At 38.8% G+C, this 22001-nt stretch overlaps 1 long non-coding RNA gene across 1 annotated transcript; it reads left to right on the top strand.

Moving 5' to 3' along the window:
- Positions 1–8: 8 nt before the first annotated feature.
- On the top strand, positions 9–20886 carry LOC138437557 (uncharacterized). The gene is made up of 4 exons (XR_011256023.1): positions 9–142; positions 7503–7567; positions 16568–16619; positions 19315–20886. It is a non-coding gene; the product is annotated as an uncharacterized lncRNA (long non-coding RNA).
- Positions 20887–22001: the final 1115 nt, after the last annotated feature.

The following is a 22001-nucleotide window of genomic DNA, read 5'->3' as shown; positions in this document are numbered from 1 at the left end:
TGTCTCCTGGCAACCACAGGCGCCAACGGGTGTGTACCTTCCTGGTAGCGCGCTGCCATTGGAAAAGGAGCTACTTTGCTCTGCCGGAAGAATGAGTGCCTGCGACGCAGCATAGGCAGTGAGATGCTCATCTTCCTCAAGGGTTTGTTGCGTACCTTGTAGAGGGATCGTGATTTCTCGGCAGCTTGGCTAGTGGGAGTTTCCTTGGTGGCTCAGACGGTAAAGAGCCTTCCTGCAGTGCGGAAGATCTGGTTCCATCCCCGGTTTGGGAAGATCCTCTGCAGAAGGAAATGGCAACCCACTCCAGTATTCTTGCTTGGAAAATCCCATGGACGAAGCAGCCTGGCGGGCTACAGTCCATGGGGTAGCAAAGAGTCTGACACGACTGAGCGACTTCACGTTTTACTTTCTACTTCTAGCTAGTGGGGGTTTCCTTAGTCCTTGTACACTTGGGAGAACGAGTTTGGGTCTCTGGAGTTAGAAGCAAGACTGGATAGACTTAAGGGAGCTGAAACTCACAGAAGAAGATCAAGTACAGAATATATTTCAGATGAAGTCTAGAATATGGCGTGGTGGTCTTCCCGCCCATCTCTTTCTTCTGCCTTGTGGACAGAGGTCCGCAACAGTCTTTATACTGCATTTATATTTGAGGTGGAGGATATTCATGCTATCGCGGATTAATCCTTTTAATGTAACAGTGGAATTGTTGTGTCATATGGTAATTCTGTACTTGAATTCTTGTACGAGACTGCTTTCCACAATGCCTGCACCATTTTATGTTCCCACTAGCAATGTATGAGATTTCTAACTTCTCCACTATCCCACCAACACTTACCATTAAAAAATATTGTCATAGTTATCCCGTGTGCTAAGTCACTTCGGTTGTGTCCAACTCTTGCGACCCCAAGGACAGTAGCCCTAGGTTCTTTTGTACATGGTATTTTCCAGGCAAGAATACTGGAGTGGTTTGCTTTTTTCCTTCTCCAATAGTTATCATAGTAATCCTACTAATAACATCTCATTGTGGCTTTGATTTGCATTTCCCTAATGACTAATGATGTTGAGCATCTTTTCATGTGCTTATTGGCTATGTGTATATTTTTGGATAAATGTCTGTTCAAGTTATATGTTCTATTTCTGGAATCCTCGAATGAATTGTCTAATTTAAAATCAGACTAAGTTTTTTAAAATACAAGGAAAAGTCATTTAATTATTCTGGGTCTCATTTTCCTCATTTATACAGTTTGGGACTAGATCACAGTTTTCAGCCTCACTACTATTGACATTTTCAGCAAAACAATTCTTGCTGTGGGGTCTGCCCTTTTATTGTAGAATGAATATATTGCAGCAGCATCCTCAGCCTCTACCAACTAGATACCAGTTGCAACCCCTTCCCTCCAATTTGTCACAACCAAAAATGTCTCCAGATATTACCCAGCATCCTCTGGATGGCACAGTTATCCCCCATTGAAAACTTCTGGATTAGATTAATGGTTTATGAACACAGGCCACAGACTTGGCTCACTTAGCAGGTTGTATTAAGGCTTGCCAACTTTTTTTATTATTCAAAAGTAAACAAAACAACTAACAAATTGTACATTTAAAAATTCAGTCAGTTCAGTTGCTTAGTTGTGTCCGACTCTTTGTGACCCCATGGTCTGCAGCACACAAGGCTTCCCTGTCCATCACCAACTCCTGGAGCTTACTCAAACTCGTGTCCATTGAGTTGGTGATGCCATCCAACCATCTCGTCCTCTGTCATCTCCTTCTCCTCCCTCCTTCAATCTTTTCCAGCATCAGGGTCTTTTCAAATGAGTCAGCTCTTCACATCAGGTGGCCAGAGTATTGGAGTTTCAGCTTCAACATCAGTCCTTCCAATGAATGTTCAGGACTGATTTTCTTTAGGATGGGTTGGTTGGATCTCCTTGCAGTCCAAGGGACTTTCAAGAGTCTTCTCCAACACCAAGTTCAAAAGCATCAATTCTTTGGCACTCAGCTTTCTTTATAGTCCAACTCTCACATCCATATATAATTACTGGAAAAACCATGGCCTTGACTAGACAGACCTTTGTTGACAAAGTAATGTCTCTGCTTTTTTTATACAGTCTAAGTTGGCCATAGGTTTTCTTCCAAGGAGCAAGCGTCTTAATTTCATGGCTGCAATCACCATCTGCAGTGATTTGGGAGCCCCCCAAAATAAAGTCTGCCACTGTTTCCACTGTTTCACCATCTTTTTGCCATGAAGTGATGGGACCAGATGCCATGATCTTAGTTTTCTAAATGTTGAGTTTTAAGCCAACTTTTTCACTCTCCTCTTTCACTTTCATCAAGAGGCTTTTTAGTTCTTCTTCACTTTCTGCCATAAGGGTGGTGTCATCTGCGTATCTGAGGTTATTGATATTTCTCCCAGCAATCTTGATTCCAGCTTGTGCTTCATCCAGCCTGGCATTTCACGTGGTGTATTCTGCATTTAAGTTAAATAAGCAGGGTGACGATATACAGCTTTGGCATACTCCTTTCCCAATTTGGAACCAGTCTGTTCCATGTCCAGTTCTAGCTGTTGCTTCCTGACCTGCATACAGATTTCTCAGGAGGCAGGTCAGATGGTCTGGTATTCCCATCTAAGAATTTTCCACAGTTTGTTGTGATCCACATAGTCAAAGGCTTTGGTGTAGTTGGTAAAGCAGAAGTAGATATTTTTTCTGAAACTCTCTTGCTTTTTTGATGATTCAACGGATGTTAGAGGATGATGTCATTTGCATATCTGAGGTCTTATACAGTCTCTATTTAATGTGCTGACATTTTTTTTTGCCACAGGACTAGAAAAGGTCAGTACATTTAATAGAGACTGTATAATACTGATGGAAACTTGGTGCTCCTTTGCTTTTTATTAGAATGAAATCAACTAAAAATATAAATACTAGTTGATAATCATGGATCGGAAGCCCTACTGGCATTATTAGATGTATCTGGTTTATAAAAATGGGCAAGCAAATTGTCAGTAAATGATGTTTTTTACTTTCATAAATTATAGATTCAATTTGGGGGAAAAGTAAAGAGTAAAACCCTTTAGAGGTGGTGCAATTTTAAGAAATCAGTCTGCCAGTGTAGGAGATGCAGAAGACATAGGTTCAACCCCTGGGTTGGGAAGATTGCCTAGAGAAGGAAATGGCAACCCACTCCAGTATTCTTACCTGGAAAATTACATGGACAGAAGAGCCTAGCAGGTTACAGTCCATGGGGTCACAAAGAGTAGGATGTGACTGAGCAACTGAGCATGTATGTAGAGGTAAAAAGACTAGGAACCCCTCAACCAGATGACCAGCTTCAAATATCGATTTTAAACACAGTTTGATTCCTTGCTGCACTTCCACAGGGTGCCGGTGGTGAATTTTGAATAAAATTTCTAATCATACAGACACTTGGAAGTTTATCTGCGCAAAAGGGGACTTCACTGTTCTCAAAACACAAACAAAACAAAACCACATGGAACTTCTCTCACTGTCGCCTGTGCTGTACAATCTCCCTACCTCTCTCATTCCTCCAGTGTTTCCAGTGAATCAAATTTCTAAATTTTTTTGTTGTTGTTGTCTGGCAGCATCCCCAACTGGGGCCCAGGGATTGAACCCTTCCCCTTGCATCTGAAGTGCAGAATCTCTACTGGATTACCAGGGAAGTCCCTCAATTAAAAAAAAATAAGTTTGTTATTCTACTTTTCATCTTTTACCCACCCTGTTGGATTCCAAGGTGGCTCAGGCAGTAAAGAATCTGCCTAGAGTGCAGGAGACTGGGTTTGATCCCTGGGTCAGGAAAATACTGTGGAGAGGGAAATGGCTACCCACTCCAGTATTCTTGCCTGGAGAATACCATGGACAGAGGAGTCTGAGGGGCTATAGTCCATGGGGTTGCAAAGAATCGGACATGACTGAGCAACAGGCACTTCACTTCAATTTCCTTTGATTCCAGGTAAACAAAAATTCAGTGTTACTGATAAATGTTGACAGAGTGTAGTGAGTCAAACAAGAGTGTCTGCTGTACCATCCTGTGGCTCTGTCTGGGTTGCTTGGTAATAAGCTTGCTGGGCTTGGTGGATCCTGGCTCTCTCTCTCTACAAAGGTTCCAAGTGCTACGTGTTCCCAGCACTGGTAGGGAACAGCCCTGAGCAGCTTACAACCAAGCTCAAAGACCACTTTCCTCTACATGCAAGGCTCTTCTGACAAGGAGGAGGCAGGCAAGTTTGCTCTTCTGGAGCACAATCCTTGAAGTGTCTGGCCACATCAAGCCCACAAATATCGGTCCATGGAATGCCAGTCAGGTCACTGACCCTTCTGCCTGCAGATTCCTTCCTTTACTGTTTGGCCCTAGTTCATCACTTAATCAGATGACACCCAAGGTAGAGCTTCACTTTGCCAGTTTTGACTGAATGAATAAAACACATGGAAGAAAATGATAACCGGACTCGCTGTGATCTAGATTATCTCACAGACATGCCATAGATTAGAATTATATGTGAGGAAGGGAATAAAACCTTGAAACTGTAGTCTTAATGCTTATTCTCTTCTTCCCAATTGGGAGTTCCACTGCAGATGCTACTTTTGTTAAACAAAAGGTATGGCTGCTCTTTCTAGTCTTAATTTAGGTTGATGCTTGCAGAGAAGGGAAGCTTTGCAATGGTGACCAGGTTTGTGGCTTTTTTTTTTTTTTTTTTTGGTTCCACCTATAATAAATTAGGGCTTCCCAGGTGGCACTACTGGTAAAGAATCTGTCTGTAATGCAGGAGACTCAGGTTCAATCCCTGGGTTGGGAGGATCCCTTGGAGTAGGAAATGGCAACCCTCTCTGTATTCTTATCTGGAAAATTCCATGGACAGAGGAGCTTGGAGGGCTACTACAGTCCGTGGGGAGAGAGTCGGATATAACTAAGCAGCAGCGGCAGCACAACACTTATATAAACCAATAAATTAGTTATGTACATTTTTTTCTAGCCCTTAGGATATCAATTAATTATCACATTCATGGAAAGGAAATTATTTTTATTTTGAAATAATTTCAAATTTATTGAAACATTGCAAGCACAGCACATTAACTTTATTTTTCCTGAATCATTTGCTAGTAATTTGCCAACATGATGCTCTATCACACCAAATACTTTAGTGTGTATTTTCTACAAATAAGGAGTAAGAAGAATACTGTAGCCTAATGTAGTACATATTTCTAGTGTAGCTAAGAGTTTTGCCTATTTATCTCCTAGGGAATTAGAAGTTTTAGCATTTGAAATTTATTCCTATGGGTTAAAGCAAGCGTGGTAAAAATTTAATTTATTTAGGGCAGGTAACCAATAGAAAAAAATACAAATTTAGAGTGATATCGAGTTAAAAAATCTACTTTTGAAAATATTTTAAGAGAGAGAGAAAGTATAAATCAATGAAGCTCAGTTTAAGATTATGTAACAGAAAATAAATATTAAGGAATATATTGATAATCTGTTATGGTCAGTTATTTCCTCTTTTTCCCCCATCTTTTCTCTTCCCTTTTCTTCAGTAAGTATTTATTACTGAGTCTATTACAGGCTCTGGCGATCCAAAGATTAACAAATAGAGGCTGGATTCCTGCCTGCTTGGACCTAGTTGGACCCAGTTAGTGAAAGAAAGAAGAAAAAAAACTTTTAGGACAAAGGAAGGCAGAGAGAAAAATAGCAAAGTACTAGGGATTAAGCAACATCTCTTATTTTTTTCCTACCTTTGTCCTATTCGAGTCTTTTTATAGTTTTTCCTTGCTGTGATCTGTCTTCTTTCAATTTCTCATAAAACTCATTTGTGATAATCATCAAAGGGTTCTACTTGATATTATAGCAAATTAACCACTTATAAGATTTTCCAAGATGATACTCAAAAACTTCTAGAAAAAGAGAAAACAGTAACTTTGTAGTACAGAAATCTGGCAAACACTGCCTTAACAAAGTAATGAAGGTCAAGATGACCACTGATATCCATGGGCATCATGTTAATCTGACAAATGTGTATTCTCTACTTCGCCAGTTAATGATAAATGAGCCATTTGGAAGTCAAAGGAAGCCCTGTGCACAAAGGGAATTCTGAAAGTGTTGGGGTTCTCAAGTGTTACTCACTTTCTTGTTTAACCTCTCCTCACCCATCCTTGTTCTCTGCTGAGACTGTCTTTTCCCCTTTGAACTTAAGTGCATTTGGCCTTTCAGTCAGGGCCACGTCCATTGCCATCAGGCTTAACAAAAGTTGCTATAAAACTGCTTGTATTGAAGTGTCAGAATATTACAAAATACAGAAGAAAGGCAGAAAACAATATGGCAACATGAAATATATTCCATCTCTGTTTTTAGCACGTTCTAACATTTACCATATTTTTCCCCACCCCACCACACACTCTTTAAGACATAGAAGTTCCATTCCTTCATCTTGTTTTACACTTCCCCACCACAATTCCAGTAGTTCCCCTTTGAGAGGAACTACAGGCTGCATATCTAGATCTGAAAATGGCTATGCCCGTCTTCAGCTTTTCTAGACCTTTTCATCCTCAGTTTTCCCAGAAATTGCCAAACTGTTCTTCAAAGTGGATGTGTATTAGGGTTCTCAGAGAAACAGAACCAAGAGGTTCTGTGTGTATACACACAGACGCGTATACATACAGACACATAAACACACAGACATATAGAGATTATAAACACACATACATATAATATGGAGTGAGAGACAGAGAGAGACAGGCAGAGATTTCATGAAATTGGCTCACAAGGTTGTGGGCCAAGCCCAAAATTTGCGGGGCAAACTAGCAGACTATAGATTCAGGTGGGAGTTCATATTACTGGTTTGAGCCTGAAATCTGCAGAGCAGTTCAGTAACTGAAAATGTAGTCAGGGCAGTCTTGGGGCAGAATCACTTTTTTGAGAAACCTCAGTCTTTGCTTTTAATTCCTTCAGCTGGTAGGGTAAAGCCCACCCACATTCCACAGGGTAACCTGCTTTACTCAAGGTCTACTGATTTAAATGTCAATCACATCTAAAAATATAGTTACTTTCATAGCAACATCTGGACTGGTGTTTGACCAAGAACCAGATAATATAACCTAGTCCCCTAACCCTAACCCTAACCCCTAACCCCTAACCCTAACCCACATCAAATGAACCATTACAGGGTTGTATCAATTTACACTTCTACCAACACCTTTTGAGAGTTCACAGTGTTACCAACTCTTATAATTTTGTCAACTTGTTTAGTGTGAACTAATACTTCATATTAATTTGTAGTTCCATGACAGAGAACTGAACATATTTTTTGTCTTTTGCTTATTGCTTTTTTCTTCTGCTTTTCCATACAGCCCAATGTGTTAAGTTTTCTTACATTTGGTCTTTGTCTAAGTTCCTCTGTTGTGTCCTATGTTTGTCAAGATTTTGGTTGAATGTAACTGAAACTAGCCTAAGGGAAAAAAACAATCTAATTATAGGTTCTGTTTTCATTTTTGTTTCAACAGTGTGCATGTTGGTGAGGAAACTGCTGTTTTGGAGTCATTCACTAGTGGATGAAAGAAATTTGGAAGTAAGTCAAGAGAGAACAAAATATGATTTGATAGAAGGAAGTGAAGTTGTTTGCTTTATTAACGTCACTTTACCAGGTACAGAGTCTTTCGGCCTTCCTAAAGTACTGAAATATATTCCTTATAAAAGGACACTAAGTAATTTAAAGCTCTCTGTCTCAGAACTATTGATTTATTGATGTTTTGGTTGTAGTAGAATATACATAACATAAAATTTACCACGTAAACTATTTTTAAACATATAGTTTATTGGCATTAAGTACACTCACATTATTGTACAACAATCGTCACCATCAATCTCCAGAGCTTTTTCACTGCAGACATTCTGGATCAAATAATTCTTTGTTGGGGTTGAAGCAATATATAGGCTGTGCCTGTCCTATATATTGGAGGATGTTTAGCAGCATCCCTGGACTTTACCCACTGAATGCCAGTGGCATCCCTCCTCTCATCAGTCACGACAATCAAAAATGTCCCTCAGTCAGTTCATTTCCGTCGCTCAGTCGTGCGACCCCATGGACTGCAGCATGCCAGGTCTCCCTGTCCATCACCAACTCCTGGAGTTTACTCAAACTCATGTCCACTGAGTCAGTGATACCATCCAACCATCTCATCCTCTTTCATCCCCTTCTCCTCTTGCCTTCAATCTTGCCCAGCATCAGGGTCTTTTCAAATGAGTCAGCTCTTTGCATCAGGTGGCCAAAGTATTGGAGTTTCAGCTTCAACATCAGTCCTTCCAATGAACATTCAGGACTGCTTTCCTTTAGGATGGACTGGTTGGATCTCCTTGCAGTCCAAGGGACTCTCAAGAGTCTTCTCCAACACTACAGTTCAAAAGCATCAATTCTTCAGTTGCTCAGCTTTCTTTATAGTCCAACTCTCACATCCATACATAACTACTGGAAAAACCATAGCCGTAACTAGATAGTCCTTTGTTGACAAAGTAATGTCTCTGCTTTTGATTATGCTGTCTATGTTGGTCATAACTTTCCATCCAAGGAGTAAGCATCTTTTAATTTCATGGCTGCAGTCACCATCTGCAGTGAGTTTGGAACCCGCCAAAATAAGGTCTGACACTGTTTTCACTGTTTCTCCATCTATTTGCCTTGAAGTGGTGGGACCAGATGCCATGATCTTATTTTTCTGAATGTTGAGTTTTAAGTCAACTTTTTCACTCTCCTTTTTCACTGTCATCAAGAGGCTCTTTAATTCTTCTTCATTTTTTGCCATAAGTGTGGTTTTATGTGCGTATCTGAGGTTATTGATATTTCTCCCGGCAATCTTGATTCCAGCTTGTGCTTCCTCCAGCCCAGCATTTCTCATGATATACTCTGCATAGAAGTTAAATAAGCAGGGTGACAATATACAGTCTTGACATACTCCTTTTCCTATTTGGAACCAGTGTGTTGTTCCATGTCCAGTTCTGCCTGTTGCTTCCTGACCTGCATACAGATTTCTCAAGAGGCAGATCAGGTGGTTTGGTATTCCCATCTCATTCAGAATTTTCCATAGTTTGTTGTGAAAAAATTTCCCAAATGTCCCTGGGAGGCAAAGTTGCCCCTGGTTGAGAACCACTGATTAAAATAGGAAGGATTTTCATTGTAAATAGAGTTATTTTAACTGTGAAGAAATAACTGGAAAAATGCATTATGGGCATTCATTAATATCAGACACAGAACTATTTATGATTTGACTATGTATCAGATCAGTCATGCTTTCAGTAGTAAACAAATAGAGCATTTAATTGCCACAACAGTGATAACATAATCACTCTGATTGGCATTGCTTCAGAACATCAGAGACTAACCAGAAATAGTCTAGATTGGAAATGACAGCTTTGCATGCATGACTGAATGTGAATGAGTGAAAAATTGTTGACGTATAAGGTTAAAAAGTCTATTTTAGTTTTTTATCATAATTACTGTATATTTTATAGAGTAACATCAACTGGCTTGTAGAAAAATAGCCATTCTCTGTTATTCTCAAACACAGAGAGTATCTTTTGTTAAAAAATTATTTTATTTCATCTTGTTGGCCAATATAGACTGTAATTACAGTGAATAATACAATATAGACAAATATTTGAGGAATGTATTAGTCATACACCAAGAAAGTGAAATTTCGCAAAGCCAGATATGATGCTACATCCTTTGCTAGCCAATGTCTAAAATGATGGAATTTGAGTAGCATTTTGACTTTTAAGGCACTGAAGAACCTGCCCGTGTATTGTAGAAATATAGTGGGCTATTGTGTAAAGAAGTGTAGAAATGATACACTTAATGTTATTTACATTGTTCCAAATAGTTGATATTTATCCTTAGGTGTGAGAACCAGTTAAGATTTTAAAAGTCAGGTTTATTCCATACCAAAGTAGTTCTAATATTTATTTCTAGCAATTATCAACTTACTTTATTTATGGTTGCTGCGATTCTGAAAACAAAAAAGGTTTTTAGTGCTACACTTGATCCCATAGATATTTGGTGAAGTCCCTTGACCTCTGTAGGCCTTAGTTTTGCATTAGTCAAATTAAGGGGTTGAAATAAATCATTTTCTCTGATAGTTTAAATTAACAACTGGAATAAATTGAAGATTAAAATAGGAAATATCTATTTTGATATAGTTGTAACTATTGTTGTAACTTGAATTATAACCATGGTCTCAATTATATGAGATTAATCCTTCATCTTCCCAAATAAAAGACAGAATAGATTTTCAGTTTAAGTAACAGTGTTTCTTACAGATTAAGCCTTTCAGTTTTTCATGTATGTTCAGAGTGTTAGGCAAGAAAATATAATTCTTTTAAAACCATACACTGTAAAATGAGATTTTGCAATGATGCTGTTAAACATATATATCTTGATTCCCAAAGTCTAATAGAGCAATTAGAAATGTAATAATTTAGACGGGAAACTAAAGCTGATTCTGCTTCTATCCAATTATAGATGATAAATTAGATTTTTATAACTGACACAAGATTAAATTTATTCAGCAGACTATTTTTATTCATAATATAATTTACTTATCCATAATTATTTAGACGATAAAAGTTTTCTTCTCCTTATAGGAACTTGCTATGCTTGGGGTAAAGTCTAGACTGTTTTCAGATCTGTATAATAATGTTTAAGTCAACAGCAGCATCATTATGACTGCCATTTATTGAGCACTTATGTGTCAACACTTTACATATATCATCTCATTTAATCCTTACAGCAACTCTGTGAGGTAGCTCTTATTAGCTAGAGTTGCTAAGTAACTTACAGAAAATCCCACAAGGATTAAAGCTCAGAGCCAGGATCTTTCTCCAACTTTGCTCCTTAGCACTTCTAATGCAAACTGTATGAAGCCCAGGGAAAACAAACAAACACAATCTATCTTAATTCTTAATTCTACATATAGTTAATAGCCTAAGTTAGAGAGTGAAATTTTTGTACTGCAGACTGAATGTGATTTATTTTGATATATGTGATTGTCCACTTAATTACCCATACACATGACCTTCCGTATAGTATCAGACTCGTCCGTCCGTCTCCAAATTAGGTTTTGATGTGTGGTCAAAATTAAGATCACTCTTATATCAGAACTTCTGCTATTCTTTATTCTATTCTCTGTCTGTAAGCAGATATAGGAACCAAGGAAAGCTCCTGGGAGTTTAAATTAGAGGAAGACATTCTTAGCTTCTTACAAATCCACCCTCTCTTTTGAGTGGTAGTCCTTCATAGGCTTGCTTAAAGGACAGACATTTTCCCACAGCCCCCTGCTGCTTCTGAATGAACAGATTCTCAGCCCCCTGCTGACTGGTGAATATATTGCTTATCCTCATTTTCACTCTTTACTGACAGCCTTCATAATAACTTGCTTAGAAGACAAATGGCATGGCAGAATCTCTGACAACTCATTAAGGAAGAAATACAGTAGATTTCTGCCAAATATCACTACCCCCTTAAAGTGAACTGAGAGCAGTTTTTGTCATGATGGAAGAAGATGCTGCTGAGAACTGCTGCCTTCTGTCAAAAGCAGCATAATGTCTCTTTGCACTGTTTTAAAGAGAGATTTAATGACACATCAGCTTGTAGATTATCTATAGTGTTCTGCCTTGGCACATGCTGTTCCCTCTACATGGAATGCCTTCCTCTCCCTTCTCTGCCAACCTTTCCAGAGACAGCCCAAATGGTATTTTCAATATGATCCCTTTCCTATCTCCCATGGCATCACTCCTTCCTCTAGGCTCTGGCAATACAATTGATATGTTGCAGTATAGTCTGTATAGTTATTTGTTGGTCTTGACTCAACTTGAAGCTTCTTGAACACAGAGACCATGGTGTACTTATTCATCTTTGCGTCCCCAGCATCCACAGCAATGCTTAGCACAGAAAAAGTGCTGGGTTACTACTGATTGTTAAATAGCTTGTCTACCATAGGAATAATCTTTCCTCATTGGGGTCCAGACTTATATACAGTATGGTGATTACAATCATGGAAACCACTGACAAGTCCCAGTTCTGCTAGTTCTTTGATGTGTAACTTCTTCATTCTGTAAAATGGGGGTTGTAATGGTATCTACCTCATGGAGGTAAATTTCTCCAAATGTTTTCGGTTTCATTCATAGTTGAAGATCTGTTTAGGTTTTCTACTGTTTATTCTTGGGGACTTTCCTGGTGGCTCAGTGATAAATAATCCTCCTGCCAATGAAGGGTACATAGATTTGATCCCTGGTCTGGGAATATCCCCTGGAGAAAGAAATGACAACTCACTCCAGTATTCTGGTCTGGGAAATCCTATGGACAGAGGAGCCTGGCAGGCTATAGTTGGCGGGATTACAAAAGAGTTAGATGTATATTAGTGACTAAACAACAACAACTGCTTATTCTTGAGTCAATTAATGTAATTTATAGTTTTCTAAGAATCACTTACATCTTGTTTTTATTTATTTTCATAAAGTAGTAAGTACTCTACTTGTTGATTTCACCTCTACATTTGTTTATATTCTGTTCTTAATCTGCATATATATGTATTCACCTCTTTTACTGTTTTCCTTTTTCTAGAGGGAAATATGTAAAAATGTTAGTATTTGGCTCTTTCTGGGTGATAAGATTGTGTTATATTTATATTTTTCTCTTTTTACCCAATATTCAGAAACCAGTATATATGTTACTTTCATATTCACAAAAAAATACTTAAGAAAATCCCTTTCAGTTCCTAAATCAAGACCAGGAATATTATGTGGAACATGGTCTTAGACTGGAACCGGGAAACTGTACTGGCTCAGATGGTTTGTCCTGAGCCTTGAGGTATGAATCATGAAACTAGCGTGATTTCGCTAGTCCTCATCTGATACAAAGAAAATTAGCCACTAAACCATCTCACTTGCTCTAGTCCTCATCTTAGATAAAGATAAAGATGGTTGGAGTTGTGTAAAAGATCATGAAGAATTAGTCATTGAGGCCGAACTTATCTTATGTGGTGGACTGAATTTTTGGGTGACTTAGCATATCATTGATGATAAAAAATAATAACCTTAGTGATGAAGGACAACTTAGTTAATATGTCAGAATGACACATAGCAATGAACAAAACATCTGAATGTGTAATTGGAAGTATCTGAATGTGTAGCTGGAAGTAACTGTAATCACTTGTGTAATTGTAATTAAAATGTGCAGTTGAAAATATTCAACATTTTAAAATTTCCTGTGATTCTACAGGAGCATTTTTAGAGGGAAACTGGTTTTTAAAATAACTGTCTGGAAGAAGGCCCCTTCTGGTTTCCCAGCTCACAGCAAACTAGAAAGAAGAGATAGGCAGCCTAATTTGATTCAACAAATATTTTTGGATTAACTAGTTTGAATCTCTTCCTAGACCATAAGTAGAAATGTCTTAATTGTCCTTGTTAAGGACATAACTACCTTCAAAGGGACTTCCTACAATTAGATGTTAATGCTTAGTTTGTTGTTGTTTAGTTACTAAGTCATGTCTGACTCTTTTGTGACTACATGGACTGTCCCCTGCCAGGCTCCTCTGTCAATGGGATTTCCTAGGTGAGAATACTGGAGTGGGTTGCATCTCATTTTCTAGGGGATTTTCCTTGACCAGGGATCGAATACGTGTCTACTGCATTGACAGGCAGGTTTTTTTTTTACCACTGAGCCACCAGGGAAGCCCAACAATTAGCTTACTAGGTTACTATATGTTCAGTTCAGTTTAGTCGCTCAGTCATGTCCAACTCTTTGCGACCCCATGGACAGCAGCACGCCAGGCCTCCCTGTCCATCACCAACTCCCAGAGTTTACTCAAACTCATGTCCACTGAGTTGCTAATGCCATCCAACCATCTCATCCTCTGTCTTCCCCTTCTCCTCCTGCCCTCAATCTTGCCCAGCATCAGGTCTTTACAAATGAGTCAGCTCTTCGCATCAGGTGGCCAAAGTACTGGAGTTTCAGCTTCAACATCAGTCCTTCCAATGAATGTTCAGGACTGATTTCCTTTAGGATGGACTGGTTGGATCTCCTTGCAGTCCAAGGGACTTTCAAGAGTCTTTTCCAACACCACAGTTCAAAAGCATCAATTCTTCTGCACTCAGCTTTCTTTATAGTCCAACTCTCACATCCATACATGACTACTAGAAAAACCATAGCCATGACTAGATGGACCTTTGTTGAGAAAGTAATGTCTCTGCTTTTTAATATGCTATCTAGGTTGGTCATGGCTTTTCTTCCAAGGAGTAAGAGTCTTTTAATTTCATGGCTGCAATCACCATCTGCAGTGAGTTTGGAGCCCCCCAAAATAAGTCTGATACTGTTTCCACTGTTTCCCCATCTATTTGCCATGAAGTGATGGGATGAGATGCCATAATCTTTGTTTTCTGAATGTTGAGCTTTAAGCCAGCTTTTTCGCTCTCCTCTTTCACTTTCATCAAGAAGCTCTTTAGTTTTTCTTCACTTTCTGCCATAAGGGTGATGTCATCTGCATATCTGAAGTTATTGATATTTCTCCCAGCAATCTTGCTTCCAATTTGTGCTTCATCCAGCCCAGCAGTTCTCATGATGTACTCTGTATATAAGTTAAATCAGCAGGGTGACAATATACAGCCTTGACGTACTCCCTTTCCTATTTGGAACCAGTCTGTTGTTCCATGTCCACTTCTGCCTGTTGCTTCCTGACCTGCATACAGATTTCTCAAGAGGCAGGTCAGGTGGTCTGGTATTCCCATCTCTTGAAGAACTTCCCACAGTTTATTGTGATCCACACAGTCAAAGACTTTGACATAGTCAATAAAGCAGAAATAGATGTTTTTCTGGAACTCTCTAGCTTTTTTGATGATCCAGTGGGTGTTGGCAATTTGATTTCTGGTTCCTCTGCCTTTTCTAAAACCAGCTTGAACATCTGGAATTTCATGGTTCACATATTCTTGAAACCTGGCTTGGAGAATTTTGAGCATTATTTTGTTATTACTATATGTAACTCATGTCTTAAACCCTAAGTGATTTGCCTGGTGCTGACCACAAAGTATATATATTAATAATTTTGTCCCTTTCTATTAGGATATATATAAGCTTTATGAGAGCTAAATATTTTATTTATTTCATTGTTTTAAGGTCATTCCTTTCAGTTCACTTTGGTCGCTTAGTCATGTCCAACTCTTTGCGACCCCATGAACTGCAGCATACCAGGCCTCCCTGTCCATCACCAACTCCTGGATTTCACTCAAACTCATGTCCATTGAACTGATGATGCCATCCAGCCATCTCATCCTATGTCGTCCCCTTCTCCTCCAGCCCCCAATCCCTCCCAGCATCAGGGTCTTTTCCAATGAGTCAACTCTTCGCATGAGGTGGCCAAAGTACTGGAGTTTCAGCTTTAGCATCAGTCCTTCCAATGAACACTCAGGACTGATCCCCTTTAGGATGGACTGGTTGGATCTCCTTGCAATCCAAGGGACTTTCAAGAGTCTTCTCCAACACCACACTTCAAAATCAATTCTTCGGCGCTTAGCTTTCTTCACAGTCCAACTCTCACATCCATACATGACCACTGGAAAAACCATAGCCTTGACTAGATGGACCTTTGTTGACAAAGTAATGTGTCTGCTTTTTAATATGCTATCTAACCTTATTTTTTTATTTTTTAAAATTTTTATTTATTATTTTTTAATTGATTAATTTATTTATTTTACTTTACAATATTGTATTGGTTTTGCCATACATTGACTTGAATCCACCACGGGTGTACATGTGTTCCCCATCCTGAACCCTACTCCCACCTCCCTCCCCATCCTATCCCTCTGGGTCATCCCAGTGCACCAGCTCCGGGCACCCTGTATCATGCATCAAACCTGGACTGGCGATTTGTTTCACATATGATATTTTACATGTTTCAATGCCATTTTCCCATATCATCCCGCCCTCACCTTCTCCCACAGAGTCCAAAAGACTGTTCAATATATGTGTCTCTTTTGCTGTCTCACATACAGGCTTATCATTACCTTCTTTCTAAATTCCAAATATATGTGTTAGTATACTGTATTGGTGTTTATCTTTCTGGCTTACTTCACTCTGTATAATAAGTTCCAGTTTCATCCACCTCATTAGAACTGATTCAAATGTATTCTTTTTAATGGCTGAGTAATATTTCATTGTGTACATGTCCAACAGCTTTCTTATCCATTCATCTGCTGATGGACATCTAGGTTGCTTCCATGTCCTGGCTATTATAAACAGTGCTGCGATGAACACTGGGGTATTACCTAACCTTAGAACACTGTGTAACACAACAGAGGTATATAAAAGATTTTTAAATTAATAGTGATAATAGTGGATAACACTTATCAGTGTACTAAACATTTTGCTGGTCCCTTAAATGAATTATTACATTGAATCTTCATGATAACTTTAAGAGTTACTATTAACATCTTCATCTGACTAGGTTTGGCGAGATCAGGTAACTCGTTCAAGATCACACAGTTTGAAAATGATTTGACTAGTATTTAATGTAAGTCTGTCTGATTTCAGAGTTTTTGCTACTTTGATCACCAGTCTCAATGAATGGTTGGTGGCTAAAAGAGTAAGTGAACTTTCATTTGCAGAAATTTGTATTTATTTAATCACTTTTCTTAAAAAAAAAAAGATATCTGATTTTACGAACATCTTTCTATAGGAAGGAAAAACTACAAGTGCCTATGAGATTTATTTTACTATATTTCAAAGACACAGCATTGTTTTATATGTCAATTATGTGTCAATTATAGTTATAGGTATCACTTATGTATCAATATACATGTCAATTATGATTATAGACCCCACTGATTGTTGGTAATATCCCAGTTTTAGAGATGTTAAATTAAGTGTCTTACAACATGAAATACAAGTGATATGCATGAATATGTGTGTTCTGTATTGCAACGTGAAATTTTTTCTGCAAGTTCTGAGGCAATACAGTGTAGTAGTCAAGCATGCAGACTTTGAAGCCTGTCTGTTTCTTATTTGCTTGCAGTCCTGGGGAAATTATTTAATTTCTCTGATTCATCCATAAAATATGGATAATAATAATACATTCCTTTGGATCACTCAAAGTACACTTTATTAGACCTAGCTAGGCATTTTTAGTTTGATTTCTAAAGTCTTTTACAAAAGATGGATTTGTTCCCTTGCTTAAAATCTCTATCAGCTGTCAGAGGACCTGCATCCATATTCCTGCCTGAATTTTATTTTCAAATACTATCTTTTAGTTCAAAGACTTATCATTGTCTTCAGGAGGTCTCGTTTTATGAGGCCCTAAAAATGGCCATCCTATCAGGTTATTGACACTAACTGAGCTCAAGGTAAGAATATGATGTTAATGAGACACATTTCCATGCATTCACTTCCCACTGTAAATCTGTTAATTTTGCATGAAGAAAACCTCCGATCCATAACTACAGCCTACACTTCTCATTCTAGCCATCCAGGGAAGATGTATATTCATTAATATTTTCTTGATCTTTTTCTCCATCCTCCTCTGTCTCACAGGTTAGTTTTTGCACAAATAATCCTCTTAGCTCTATTCAGGTGACAAGTGAACAGAATTCATTTTTTTGTCAGAAGAGGCCCTTATGGGTTCAGTGGAAAAGCCTCTTGATGAAAGTGAAAGAGGAGAGTGAAAAAGTTGGCTTAAAGCTCAACATTCAGAAAACGAAGATCATGGCATCCGGTCCCATCACTTCATGGCAAATAGATGGGGAAACAGTGGAAACAATGTCAGACTTTATTTTTTTGGGCTCCAAAATCACTGCAGATGGTGATTGCAGCCATGAAATTAAAAGACGCTTACTCCTTGAAAGAAAAGTTATGACCAACCTAGATAGTATATTCAAAAGCAGAGACATTACTTTGCCGACTAAGGTCCATCTAGTCGAGGCTATGGTTTTTCCTGTGGTCATGTATGGATGTGAGAGTTAGACTGTGAAGAAGCCTGAGTGCCGAAGAATTGATGCTTTTGAACTGTGGTGTTGGAGAAGACTCTTGAGAGTCCCTTGGACTGCACGGAGATCCAACCAGCCCATTCTGAAGGAGATCAGCCCTGGGATTTCTTTGGAAGGACTGATGCTAAAGCTGAAACTCCAGTACTTTGGTCACCTCATGCGAAGAGTTGACTCATTGGAAAAGACTCTAATGCTGGGAGGGATTGGGGGCAGGAGAAGGGGACGACCGAGGATGAGATGGCTGGATGGCATCACTGACTCGATGGATGTGAGTCTGGGTGAACTCTGGGAGTTGGTGATGGACAGGGAGGCCTGGCGTACTGCGATTCATGGGGTCGCAAAGAGTCGGACATGACTGAGTGACTGAACTGAACTTGTTAAGGTGAGTGATAATGAAGTTTTGGAGGCAAAAAATGATGTCTTTTGCTCTAAGTCTAGGAAATGTTTCCTGAGAAGTTTCAGTTCAGTTCAGTCACTTAGTCATGTCCAACTCTTTGCGACCCAATGAACCGGAAGATGCCAGGCCTCCCTGTCCATCACCAACTCCTGGAATTTACCTATACTCATGTCCATTGAATCAGTGATGGCATCCAACCATCTCATCCTCTGTCGTCCCCTTCTCCTCCTGCCCTCAATCTTGCCCAGCATCGGGGTCTTTTCAAATGAGTCAGCTCTTCACATCAGGTGGCCAAAGTACTGGAGTTTCAGCTTCAACATCAGTCCTTTCAATGAACATTCAGGACTGATTTCCTTTAGGATGGACTGGTTGGATCTCCTTGCAGTCCAAGGTACTCTCAAGAGTCCTCACCAACACCACAGTTCAAAAGCCTCAATTCTGCACTCAGCTTTCTTTATAGTCCAACTCTCACATCCATACATGACTACTGGAAAAACCATAGCCTTAACTAGACAGACCTTTGTTGACAACGTAATGTCTCTGCTTTTTTATTATGTTGTCTAGGTTGGTCATAACTTTCCTTCCAAGGAGTAAACGTCTTTTAATTTCATGGCTGCAATCACCATCTGCAGTGATTTTGGAGCTCCAAAAATAAAGTCAGCCAAATAAAGTCAGTCAAAAAATAAAATAAAATAGATGTCTCCTCATCTATTTTCCATGAAGTGATGGGACTGGATGCCATTAGGGTCTATAAAATGTGGAGTTATTGTTTGATTTTGTTTTATGCAATTCTGATGACTAAAAGAAGGAATAAAGATGTTGACATAGGTTAACTATAGACAGAAGCTGTAAGAATGACTATTCCTTTCTGTATTCTTCCACATTTAAAACACCTGGAATAGGAAATGGCAACCCACTCCAGTATTCTTGCCTGGAAAATTCTACAGACTGGGGAACCTGGTGTGCAACAGTCCATGGGGTCGCAAAGAGTTGGACACGACTGAGCAACTGAGTGTGCATGCACACACATTTAATACATTTCCTGTGGGGGGAAAAGCCTAAATTTCTGCTCTTCTTTGAAAATGTCAAAAACTGCTTCCCTAAAGCACTATTTGATCATCATAATATAGTGGTTTTCAACCCTGGCAGCTCATTAAATCATCTGAGAGTATTTTTTTTAATGCCATGCCTGACACTAAAACACAGAGGTTCAGATTTAATTGTTCTGAGGTGGGACTTGGGCTTTATTATTGGGATTCTAAATCACAGCCAGGAATGAAAGTCACTGAGGTAACATGCTGCCTTATCAAATTATTTCCCAATCTTGATTCTAATGCTTCATTTTATTCTTTATAGAACATTTGGTTAATATTTGTAGTTTGAAGAATGAAGAAGGAAAAGATGTGATCTGTTATCTGAACTATATAATCCAATGATGTACTTGTGTTTAATGAGAGACTCCATTGGTTTATTTTTCAGTATTATATCTTAGTACTGCACATTTATTTTCAGCCACACATTTATTTTCAGCTAGATTTCAATGCCTATTCCTGCTATAGGAACTAGAAATTTTCCATGTATGAACTAAATAATCATAGAGTACGTTCCAGGACCCTTATCAACCTGTTCAATGAACAGGTAATTGGCCATATGCCAAGGGAATCTGCTGCCCTCTGGAGGGTATTCTGCTGTGATGAATGAAAGCAGAATTTCTCTATGTATATTCCAAAGCACTGGAAAAGTTATGAAAAGGAAACAAACAAAAATGTTCCAAGGTCAAATCATTTGAAAGATGCTACTCTATCTCTGTGTAGGGAAGTAACAAAGCAAACTGACAAAATAAAGATTGAAAAGTTCTGGAACAAAGAAATTTGTTTTCCAAACTAATTGTATTCTCTTCTTCCCATCTAAGTCCTGTTAGTATTTGGGGAACTAATATTATACAAATGGCTTTTGTATTAATAATTTATACATACAATTTGGGATTTGGAGAAAGTAGAGGCCACAATGAAAGATTTCTTAAATAAGCTATTAAAAGGAAAAGATTGATCAAGTGGATGAAGCAAGATGAAAGGGTCTCACATCCATGCAGTAATGTTTTGACTGGAGGAATACAATCTGACATGGCAGTGTGATACTCCATGCTATAATATTCGTGTTTCTCTTTCTTCTTGTTTTTTATCCTAATGAATCATTGAGATGTTTGTACTGTTGCATAACAAATGGAATTGTGACTTTTGCTTTATAATAAATGAAGTTGACTTCATGTACTGTCAAATGTACCAGGAATAACATTTGACCAAAATTGTATGGATGCCAAGAAGCTAGGCATAATAGAATTCCACCCAGAAGTTCAATTAGTATTTAAGTTCATATAAGGGCAGATCCCATATATGAAATTACAGCTGTGTTTTCCTACGGATGGGATGATAGCAAGTTTAGTAGAAATAAAATATTTTCAGTCTTTTATGTCAGTAATTTTGTGATTCTTGCCAATAATCAATACAGTTCTCCTCATGTATAAAAAGAAAACACATAACTCTGTTGCGACTATTCAGTGAGATACCCTATGTGAAAATGCTTCACACAGACTCTAACAAAGTAGGTGCTCAACAAATATGAGTTCAATATAAAGATGATTGATGAACATGGAGATAGCACCAACTTTAAACAGTAAAGGAGTCAACATGGGAGGAAGCTAAAACTGGAGATGAAAGAACTAAGGTAACCAGCTGGCCCATTCCAGTCTGCTGGGGACTGTCCTACTTTTTGCACTCAAAGTCCTGCTTTGGGGAGACTTCTATCCTGGGCAAACCTGGATGGTTTGTCACCTTAACTCAGAACCCAGAATAGGAACACAAACAAGGATATGAACTGCAAGAACTGGTGAGAACACAGACACTGTCTCGGAACATTAGAAAGAATGGTCCTGAGATTGCCCAGTGTCTCTCAGGCAGATGGCAAACCAGGTCCAGCATTTCAGTGAGTACGGAAAAGCCCACAGATGCGTTGTGTCTGTAGATACGCTTGATTCAGTAAAGGGAAACTAAAGGTCCTATTCAAGCAGTGCAATTTGGCACAACTAATTTTTACTGTGAACAGTAAGGAAGAGATAGTTTCTTCAGGGAATAATGCCGGAACAATGACTATTCATAGGAAAACAGAAAACAAATTTCCTACCTCACATAATACACAAAAGTTAGCAATATAGAAAACTAAATATGAAAATCAAGACTTCAAAGATTCTAGGAGAAAAGCTCATGAATAATTTCTTGAGCTATAAAGAGGGAACGGAGCTTTCCAGGCGGCACTAGTGGTAAAGAACCTGCCTGCCAAGGCAGGAGATGTGAGACCTGAGTTGGATCCCTGGGTTGGGATGATCCCCTGGAAGGGCGTGGCACCCCACTCCAGTACTCTTGCCTGGAGAGTCCCATGGACAGAGGAGCCTGGTCAGCTACAGTCCAGGGGTTGCTAAGAGTTGGACACAACTGAAGCACCTTAGCACACATAAAGGGAGAAAGGACAAGATAGCTAAGTTGGTTCAATCAAAAATAAAAGATTCTATGAACATAGTGAAGAGCCAAACTGT

Source organism: Ovis canadensis, chromosome 3 (assembly GCF_042477335.2).
Source record: "Ovis canadensis isolate MfBH-ARS-UI-01 breed Bighorn chromosome 3, ARS-UI_OviCan_v2, whole genome shotgun sequence".
Classification (NCBI taxonomy): Eukaryota; Metazoa; Chordata; class Mammalia; order Artiodactyla; family Bovidae; genus Ovis; species Ovis canadensis.
This window is presented reverse-complemented; position numbering and strand designations above follow the sequence as displayed.